Here is a 9,875-nt window from a genome sequence, read left to right as displayed (position 1 = left end):
AGACTCAAAAATGGTTTGGGTTGGAGGGGACATTAAACATCATCCGGTTCCAACTTCCCTGCCAGGGGCAGAGACACCTTTTGCTAAACCAGGTTGGTCAGAGGTCCATCCAGCCTGCCCTTGAATGCTTCCAGTTCCAGTATTAATGTCCCCAAACGGGTGTGTGTCACTGCCCGTGGTGTGGGGTCACACACAGGGTGTTGGCCCCCCAGCCTGGAGCACCTGGGCGTGTCCAACACACACTGGCAACAGCCAGCATGCCCCAGACACGCCACAGGACTCCCTTCCCAAAACACCTCTGGCTCCTGGACCCCAGCAAAACACCAAACCCCAAAAGGGAGCTGCACCCCATCACTGCCAGCACTGACTGCCTGGGCCCTTCAGCCCAGCCTGGCACTGAGCGAGCAGCCAGGGTGATTAATATTGAACATCAACAAACAAAACAATTGAAAAGTCAACAGTTTAGGGGAAGAGGGGCTGCGGCAGCCCCGTGGCCCTCAGGATTATTTTAAATGTGCAAAATGCCATCTCTCTAAATAATCAAACTCCGCTGCTGCGACTCGGAAATTGCCACCCACGGCTAAAGCTCCAATTTTAAACGCATCCTCAAGTCAATCTTTGTAAATTCCACATTAAATATTGATCAGCCCCAGAGAGGGCTGACGCTGCGTGTTTAGCATGGATTGTGCCAAATTCAAACGGCGGCGGCTGAGGCAGAAAGTTTGCCTGGATCCCACCCCAGGCCACAGAGACCCTCACAGCAACCACCCCACACCAGGCAGTGCCATCCCCACGGGGAAGGATGACCATGATGCCGTGTCTTGGTGCTGCCCCATCCCACCAGGGACCACAGACACAATCTGAGGAACCTCCCTGGATGACCAGCACATAAAAACACACAGAGAGAGGGGAGGAAGCATCCCCAGCAAGGGCCTGGCACTGATGGACAGTGCTGAAAGAACCATAAGTAATACTTAAATACAGACATGGCAGAGGGAAGGAAGCAAGAGCTGTTGCTTCCCTTCTAGATACACCAGTTCCAAACATATTCCACCCCCTCCATGGGATCAACGAGCACATGGCCCAGAAATTCAAGTTACAGCATCAGGGCAGTTGTTCTGGTTCCCAAATTCACACCATCACAGAGGGGCTCCAAGGGGGAGTCCTGAGCAGGCAACATTCCCACTGATCCCGTCAAGAGGGAGTTTAACAAAACCACAGTTGTTGGAAAACGATCCCTTTTATTTCCAGATCCCCAAACATCGCTCGTGTGTGTGTATGCCTGGAGTATTATGAAAATCATACTTGAAACCCAGATTTCAACTCCATTTCCCAACCACTCACATAAAATTTTCATTACAGATTGCTGCCCTACAGTGGAACAGGGGGCAACTTTATTAGAGGCCGCCACAGAGCCGCCTGGCAGCAGGAGAATGAGCCAGTCGACAGCTCCAGATATTCCTCTGCGAGATACAGCAGAGAGCTGGAAATGGAACAGATTATATAAAAAAAAAAGTAATTCAGAGCAATTTCTAGTAAAGAGTCAAAGGAACCATATAATTCAACATTTATATAGACAAGGCTTCAAGGGAACTCGTCAAAAAAAAAGAAGGACTGGAGGTAACGGTGAGAAACTCTGGTTTGATTTTTTTTTTCCCCTTTTCTTAATTTCTTGTTCAACCTGCCCTGATGGTTTGTGCCACCCTTGGCTTCGGCAGCACGTGCAGGGACAATCCCAGCTGCCAATGCGTGTTTGACTGCTGTTGCCTTCCCTCTCCTTCCTCACCACACCCCCTGCCTGACCCAAGGACAGGTCCCACTTTTCCCGACCAATCCACCGGCCAAGCAGGGATGTCTTTGTATACAAGCCAGAGACGGGGTATGATCCTCCCCAAAATGTGCCCACATGCAGTTTTTCCTCTTCCTCGTCTTCCCTCCCTCATTTGCCATGCTATAAAAAGCACAGAGGAGAAGACAATCCTTTCTGCCGTGATTAATTGGGGCCGGAGCGGAGCCGGGATCCTTCCCAAGGTGCTGCAGCTGCACGAGGCGCCGCAGCCCCGTGACTTTCCCCCGCCGTCGTTTGTCATCGCCTGACACTGATAAAGAGCTTCTCCAGCGCTGTGTCTTTGCGAGGGAACATATCCATATCAAAGCTGCTTGGATCATCCTTTTGCAAACTATCTGCTGCGTTTTCTGGCCTAGTTTCCTGTCTGATCTCCAGCTCCTGTTCCTTTCCCTGGGTGAGCCCCTGCAGAGGCACACGCCACCCCAGCCTGCCCCAGCACCCGGGGATGGAGGCTCCTGGGAAACAAGGGGTCACTCAGCTTCCACACTGCTCATGTGGCATCTCTGCTAACCCAGACTGACGTGGTGCATCAGCCACAAACAGAGTCCTGCAGCCACGGGTGCCCGTGGTGGGATGCAGGTTACACAGCTCCACACATCACCCTTACAGCAATCTGGGTTTCACAGGTCCAGGGGCCTCCATCCAGCTCACCTGGCTGACATGGGATGCTGAAAGCTCCTGTGACGAGTCAGGAGCCAGCAGAGATTTCTGGCCAGGCAGCAAGGTTACACCACAGGATCCACTGGAGCAGTTACAGATGCTCTCTGGATAATATTAATATTCCATAATTATTATTCATCTGCTCAGGCTGCTGAGCGGTCACTTCCCACTTAACCTTGGGGTGATGGATGCTCTGCTCCAGTGCCCACAGTCCCAGCTGGGTGTCCAGAGATTGGGGCTCCATTCCCAGGCAGGCACATCCTTCAACTTCTTTTGGGCCTCAGCACCTCAACCTTTTAAAAACATTTCCACATGTGATGACACTCATTCTCAGGCAGTGTTTGAGATGGGAGAGAGCCCCTGGGAGATGGGGATGGAGGTGCTGCAAGCAGGTACAAGGAGCCACAGCTTCCCGGGGCAGGTGAAAACAGCACCTAATTCTCAATATTCCATCAGGTCATGCTGTTTGCTTAGCAGAAAAGCAAACACTCACCTCCCCCGAGGTGCATGACAGCTACAGAGGCAAGTTTGTGTGGCCCTGACATGAGCAATGTACTTAGAGCCATCAGGAACATCATCTCTGAGCTTTCAAACAGAGCCAATTTCAGCTGGAAATCCGGGAAGCGAACAACAAGGAATTGCAGATTATTTTTTTTTTTTTTGTGGAGAGGTGCTTTTCTCTTTAGGACAGCACCTCAACAAGAGCTTAATGAACAGCACCTTCTTGGTTCTGAGAGGCGTGGACAGGCCAGATAAAGCTACTGATTCATTAGCATCCCATCATGTCTGCAGGCTCTGTATTCCCCAGCCATATGGGCAGCACGACGTGCTTCCAAAAACAGGGACATCTACAAAGGCTTTATTACCATCAGCCATCACGTTAGAGGAGCCTGTGGTTACGTGGAGATGGGGAACATCTTATGTCAGGATCTGCTGGGTGTGAGGGAATACAGCACGGACAGGGAGACAAGGTGACTTTGTAGGACGTGAGCATCCCTCCTGCTGCAGACAGGATTTTAATCAGGATCAGCTCTTGGTCCTGAGCAAAGCACAGTCTCCAGAGTGGATACACATCTCCAGGAGAGAGATGCTGCCTGCCCAGGTGGGAGAGACAGCATCTGCTTTTATCTCTCCCCATATTTGGAGATAAATTCCCACATAACAGATTAAACCTCCCAGCGAGCTGAGCTGTGTGTCCAGCAATCAGCCACGGCCAAGCTGAAACCTCAGCCAGCCATGGAAAACCGAGTGGTTCCCCCATCCCCACCACACGCAGGTCCAGCAGCAGAAGCAGCATCTGGGGATGGCCTTAGGGGGCCATAAATAGACATTAAGTGACCATAAATAGACATTACGAGACCATATGCAGCCTCCGAGAGCAGCAATCTGTACAGGAGGCTCCTCACTCTCACCAAGGCACAGGGGAAGGAGCACCCAAAACCAGCACAGGTAACAGCAGCACCCTGAGATGTCAACAGATCACGGGGGATTCTATGGGTGTTCTTGGAGGAGCGAGGGAATTTGCTTTTATGTGCATGGACCAGCCCAAGGGGTGGCCACGCAGCCTCCACCTCCCCTCGGACACGTGTCCTTGGGGTGGCATCTCCCACCCCTCCTGAGACCACCTCCTCCTCCCTCAGCTCCATCAAAATCTGCCCTCCAGGTTCCCAGCACCCCACCTGTGTTTTTCAACAAGCAAATAACTCCTTCCTTACTCCAAACTCCACCTGCAATTCCGTGGGGCCCAGCAGGAGGGTTCCTGCACTCACCAACCTGTGTCAGCAGTTTATTATGCAGCCCTGTAGGTTTTTTAGTTTAAAAAAAAAATAAAAAAAAGAGGAGTTTTCAAAGCTTTAATGGCTTTGAAAACAACACAGAGAGTTCTCTTTACTGCAGGAGAGGTTAACGATCTCCCTCTGCTACAGAACCAAAGTGGACATCATAATAAATAATCATAATAAGATATAAAGTATCACCCAGAGTCATTCAAGGCAGGGAGCGGGTAGGAGTTACGACGCATTTCCATTATTCAGAGGAACTGCCAGGTGGGAAATATTCAAAGAGAAAGTAGTCAATTAAAAAATGAAAAGCATTACTGAAACAGAGAGATTGCACCTTGTCTTGCCTGGGAAGACCACGTGCTCTGGCTTCTGGGGGGACTGCAGCCCTCAGGAGGTCCCTTGTCCTCACCTCTCCCTCTCCCTGCAGCCCGAGCAGGAATGGCAGGAATGTGCCACCCCCTCACCTGCCAGCAGAGCCCACGGAGGCCCCACAGGACCCACCTGCACGATGGTTCTGCATGGCCAGAGCCTGGGCTGCTCCTTGCTCCAGCTGCTCTCGGACCTGCAACTGCCTTGGGTACGTCTGCACACCCAGGTTTTATTCAGGCACATCCAAAAGGACATTTGCATTTACTGTTGGCAGTTGTGGAGGACACAGAACCACAGAATGGGTGGGGTTGGGAGGGACCTTAGAGATCATCTTGTCCCAACCCCCTGCTGTGGGCAGAGACACCTTCCACTAGACCTTCCACCAAGCCCCATCCAGCATCTTACAGTGGGGATGTTTGGGATTATAAACCCTGTTTGGGTTCATGAAGATCAGGAACACATTCCTCACCTCCACAGCTGCTCTGCCCCATCCCCACACTGGACACGAACGTGGTTTTACTCTTTGCAGAGCCCGGGGTGACACAACAGGTACCTGGCCAACAAAAACTCCAATCAGAAACACCAACTGCAGCCCTGGGGAGCGACACGAGCTCACAGACCTCAGCACAAGGCCGGGGTGACAACCCAGCTGCCACCCCCTGCCCGCTGCCCCGGGGGGCAGGAGTCAATCCATCCCAGCAGGAGTCAATCCATCGGGGCAGGAGGTGCCCCCAGCACGGTGTCGGGGAGGGGAGGGGGTCAGAGTTCGTCTCAAACGGCATTAATCACCTTTCCTGAGGCTCTGCACACGCTGGACAGAACGATTAATCAGCGGCGTATCAGCCCTCCAGCCCGGTCGGGCCCCTTTGTGTGGGTCCCTTCCCATCACAGCCAGATAAGATTATCAGTGACGAGCAAGACACCCATTGAGCAGCACCTGACTGGGAGAATGGGATTTTTTTTTCTTTTTTTTTTTTTTATTTATCCCCCTGTCTCAGAGATGAGCTGTTTCTTGTCTTGTCAAACCACATCCTTTTCTTGAAAGAACCGGCTTTAAGAATCCAATTTGTCAAGCTGGACAATCATTTGAGAATCCATAAAAAGCCTCAGTGACTTTATCAAAAAAAATAAATCAGAAGGTTTTAAATGGTAACTGAAAGGGATTTGAAAATAGGTTGAGTGGCCTACATCAATTAATCTTCAGAGAGCTGGGGCTTTGTGAAGCTGGAGTGGCGGAGAAGTGTCAAAAGCTAGTTACTGGGCTGGAGGAGATGGAAGTTATCGATATTTCTCCTCTCCTTTTTCTCTCTTTTCCTCTTTCTCTGTCTCTTCAGAACACGTTGAGGCCATACCCTCTGCCACAGGGTGCTGCAAAGCCAAGAAGGGTCTGAAAGTCAAGCCCAGAAGGGGCAGGTGGTCAAGGCCACTCTTCCCTGGTGAGGTTTTTCTGTGGTCGCCCCCAGTGCCAGCTAACGAGGACCAGACCATGGCTTTGGATCTCTCTGCTGGTGAGTGCCAGAGCAGCCACAGGGACAACCCTCAGAAGGAGCCATCAGACACTGCTGACATTTAAGGGCAGCCGAGGAGTCCTGAGGCACATCATGACACCCGAGGATCCCACGGGCTCCGTCACCGGGGAGGGAGGAGAGAAGGGGAGAAGGAGATAAACGGTTCCAGTTCAACCCCGGGGCCTGAGCAAAGCGTTGCAAACCGGCAGGAGACCTCGGGGCTCGCAAAGTGAAATGGAGAAGCTGGAGAATGAGGTATTTGGCTGGAGAGAGCCAGTCCCCTGGAACAGCAGCAGATCTCCTCGCCCTCCTAATGAGAGCCGACAGCCCCGACTGCTCCTCGCTGCGCCGCCGCTCCCAGAGACACAGGGACCAGGGACAAGGGGGCCAAGATACTGAGCCCTGAGGAACACAGCCAAGGGGACACGGGGATGGAAGCAACAGACTAAAGAATTTAATATATTTAAAAAAAAAAAAGAAAGAAAGACCTTGGGAGGAATCAAAATGCTGCAGAGAGAAGGGCCACGCTCTGGTACCGAGAGCAGGATGTGAGGGGCTCCAGATGGCTCTGTGGTTTAGTGCAATAAAAAATTTAATCTGACAGGCAAGTGTGGGGCTGGAGAATAATAATAAGACAAATAATTTCCTTAAAAAAACCTGAAAGGAACGTAACAGCTCAAAGATATCTTCATTTGCTGCAAAGAACAGGGACTGTAGGTTATTTACTGCAGTTGGGAGCATGTTCACGAGCTTTCAAGCTGTATTTTGTTGCAGAAGTATAATATAAGGACACTTTCCTCGCTTTCCAGTCTGGGGAAATAGATCTGACTTGGAAATTGGCCAGAAGGGCTGCAAGTTCGGGCTCTGAAGCGAAGGTGATAACTTTGCCAATTAAATATGGATGTGATTTTTCCCCCCTCTCCTTCCCTGGAATACTTTTGCACTGTCATTAGGTGATGATATAAAGACACAGGCCTCCTGGTGCAGCTTAATTGCTCCTATACAGAAAAACGATGAGCTCGGTTGCGCTGCACGGGCGCTGCTGCGGCTACTTGCTGCCTTATTAATAGGGGATACCAACGTGTGTTTAATTCCTCTGCCCAAGGAAAAACAGAGAGATGGCAAAGCCCTGCTCAGCAAATACCTCAGTGCTCACTAAACTGCTTCACTGAACAGCGAGGGGCTGAGGAGTGAGTTTATATTTAATCACACACTTAAAGTGTTTTGCTGAGTTGATGCTCAGTGCACGGGAGGCAGGATGGACTCCCCGTTAAGTGATCTTTTATTCCCACATCCTTATATTTTTCTCTTTTATTGATACACAGCGCAGACTATCCTGTGTTTTGCAATCTGCTGCTGGAATGATTTCTAGTCCAGGGTGAAGCCTGGGCAAGGGAAGGACAAAAAAAAAGCACAGCTTCTCTGGGCAACCTGTACCCTCCTCACAGGGAAGAATTTCTTCCTATTATTATTGTAATTATTCAGCCTTTGGGAAAGCAGCATTACTGCCTGTTTTCAGTCTTTACTTCCTCAGCAGCCAATAGACTCCTCCTTAAAAATCCGTATTTGTTTCTGCTTTGTAACAATCTCTCTAGGAAAAAGTTTTTTAAGGGATTGGCCCTCTCCCAAAAGAAACTGGGGGAGCCACCCTCCAATCTGCATGAAAAGCAGGTGGGCACGGGCTGCAGGGGCAGGGAATTTGCATTTGCTGAGGCTCTGAAGGTTGAGTTTCACTCCCAAAGTAGCTGCGGTTGGCACGGGGGGAGCAGAGCAGGGAGGAGAGGCTGCCGCTAAATTGATGGCAACAGAAAAAGCTGGAGGTACAAATGGCTTGAGAAAAGGCGTGATGAGATGTGACTGCCCTGGGTCCTGGGACCGGAGAGAGCGAAATGGGAAAAGACCACCTGGACGAAGAGAAAGTGCTTCTGATTGCTCGGGGAAAAACGGAGTTAAAGATCATTGGAACGGACAAGGCAATCTGGCGGTGGCGCGGGCTGTGATTGCTGCCGGGGCGGGCAGGGGCTGCACCCCCGGGGATGCGGGGGGAGGATGGAGCCGGCACTGGCACAGGGCATCATCTGCACGGGGGGGGACATGCGGGCACACCAGCATTTCGGGGGCTGTGAGCCCCGGCAGCCCCAGCTCTGCCAACTCCCCTCGACAAACCAGAGAGCTCAGCCCCGAGCTCGGCACCGTGGGAGAGCCGGGGACACCCTGCCCGGCCCCCGGCGAGCAGGAGTGAACCAAACCAGGGTGGGGAAGTATCATTTAGGGAGTCACACAAATCCTGGGGTGCGACAGACCCCCCCCACATCTCCTGCAGCCCAAAGACCTTCACCCCAAGTGATGCTCTGGGCATCCCGGGAGCGCGTGTGCTCTGGGCTGTGCATTCACACAGCCAAAGATTTTCTAAAGGTTATGCAAAGGTTACCACCCAATTAATGTGCTGGAGCAGCACTAGCTCTGTTTGCCTAATTTCCAAATCTGAAGGCCACGGGGCAGCTCAGCAGCTCCAAGGCTCCAGCTCCCCCCACACATCTGTGCTGGCCCCTCAGTCCTGAGCCGCATTCCGGCACACAGGTGATGGCAGCGATGAAGATAACAACAATAATGTATCCATTCCCTCTACCTTGGGCATTTTTAAGTCATCTCATCTCAGAAATGAGCCAATTTCAGCCCTTTGCATGACAACCTGTTGAACCCTCTGAGCGACGGGCAGATGGTGGGGTTGTATTCACACATCACCTCTTGTGGCACTGCACGGGCTGGGACCCCAATCACTGCTCTGCTTGAAGGTCACAGAATTATAGAATGGTTTGGGTTGGAAGGGACCTTAAAGCTCATCTAGTTCCAAGCCTCTGCCATGGAAAGAAGGGCACAGAGTGACCCAGCTTTCTCTGCCTAATCTGCCTGCCACCCTCCGAACTCCTGTGACACAAGAGGAGGGGCAGAGCCCCAGGAAGATGCAGATTGACTTTGCTCTGGGTACTGACCAAACCAGCAGCAGGTTCTGGAGGCTCAGTCTCCAGCTGTGCAGAACACACAGAGATGGACCATTTCAAAATAGTCATGAGATATATTTTTTTCAAATGCCCCTACTCATGTTATTAACTATGTCTCAGGTTACTAACCACAAGCAAATTAGGATTATTTCCTTCCCAGCATCATGAGCCTGAGGTAGCTGCTCCCTTTAACTCAGGGCTTCCATCAGCCTTTACAGGCGATTTCCCTGTCAGGCTTTCCATGTATGATCACAGCTTCCCATCTCCCAGCATTCCAATCCACCCAATCTATCCTTATTGCCACTCCAAGCGCTTCACTAATTCCTTAACTCACACTGCAGTCTCACATCCCGGAATATCGGGTTGAGCGGCAGCGGCGCTCCTGCCGCTGCTTCCAAATGAAATGAGCCAGGAGGAAAAACATTCCGAAAGGTTTTCAATTGGGCGTTCGTGGTTTGAAGGACATTTTAAAGGCAGGGAACACAACCTGGCTCCTGCTGATGTTCACGAGGGTTTAATTGTGAGAAATAGCAGACGGCGTTGGAGCGGAGCAAGGAAAGGGGGTGAAGTCTGATACGACATCAAGCAGATGTGACTCACCTTTCCAATCCCCCCAGGGTCCCACGGAGCAGGGCTGGTCATCTTGGCTGTATTTTTGGCGTCCTGTGTTGAGAAAATAAAGAGCCATCAGTAGCAGAAGATGGGG

The sequence above is a fragment of the Neopelma chrysocephalum genome, unplaced genomic scaffold, assembly GCF_003984885.1.
Source record: "Neopelma chrysocephalum unplaced genomic scaffold, ASM398488v2 Primary Assembly neopelma1_132, whole genome shotgun sequence".
In the NCBI taxonomy this organism is placed as follows: domain Eukaryota; kingdom Metazoa; phylum Chordata; class Aves; order Passeriformes; family Pipridae; genus Neopelma; species Neopelma chrysocephalum.
Note: the sequence above shows the minus strand (reverse complement) of the source record.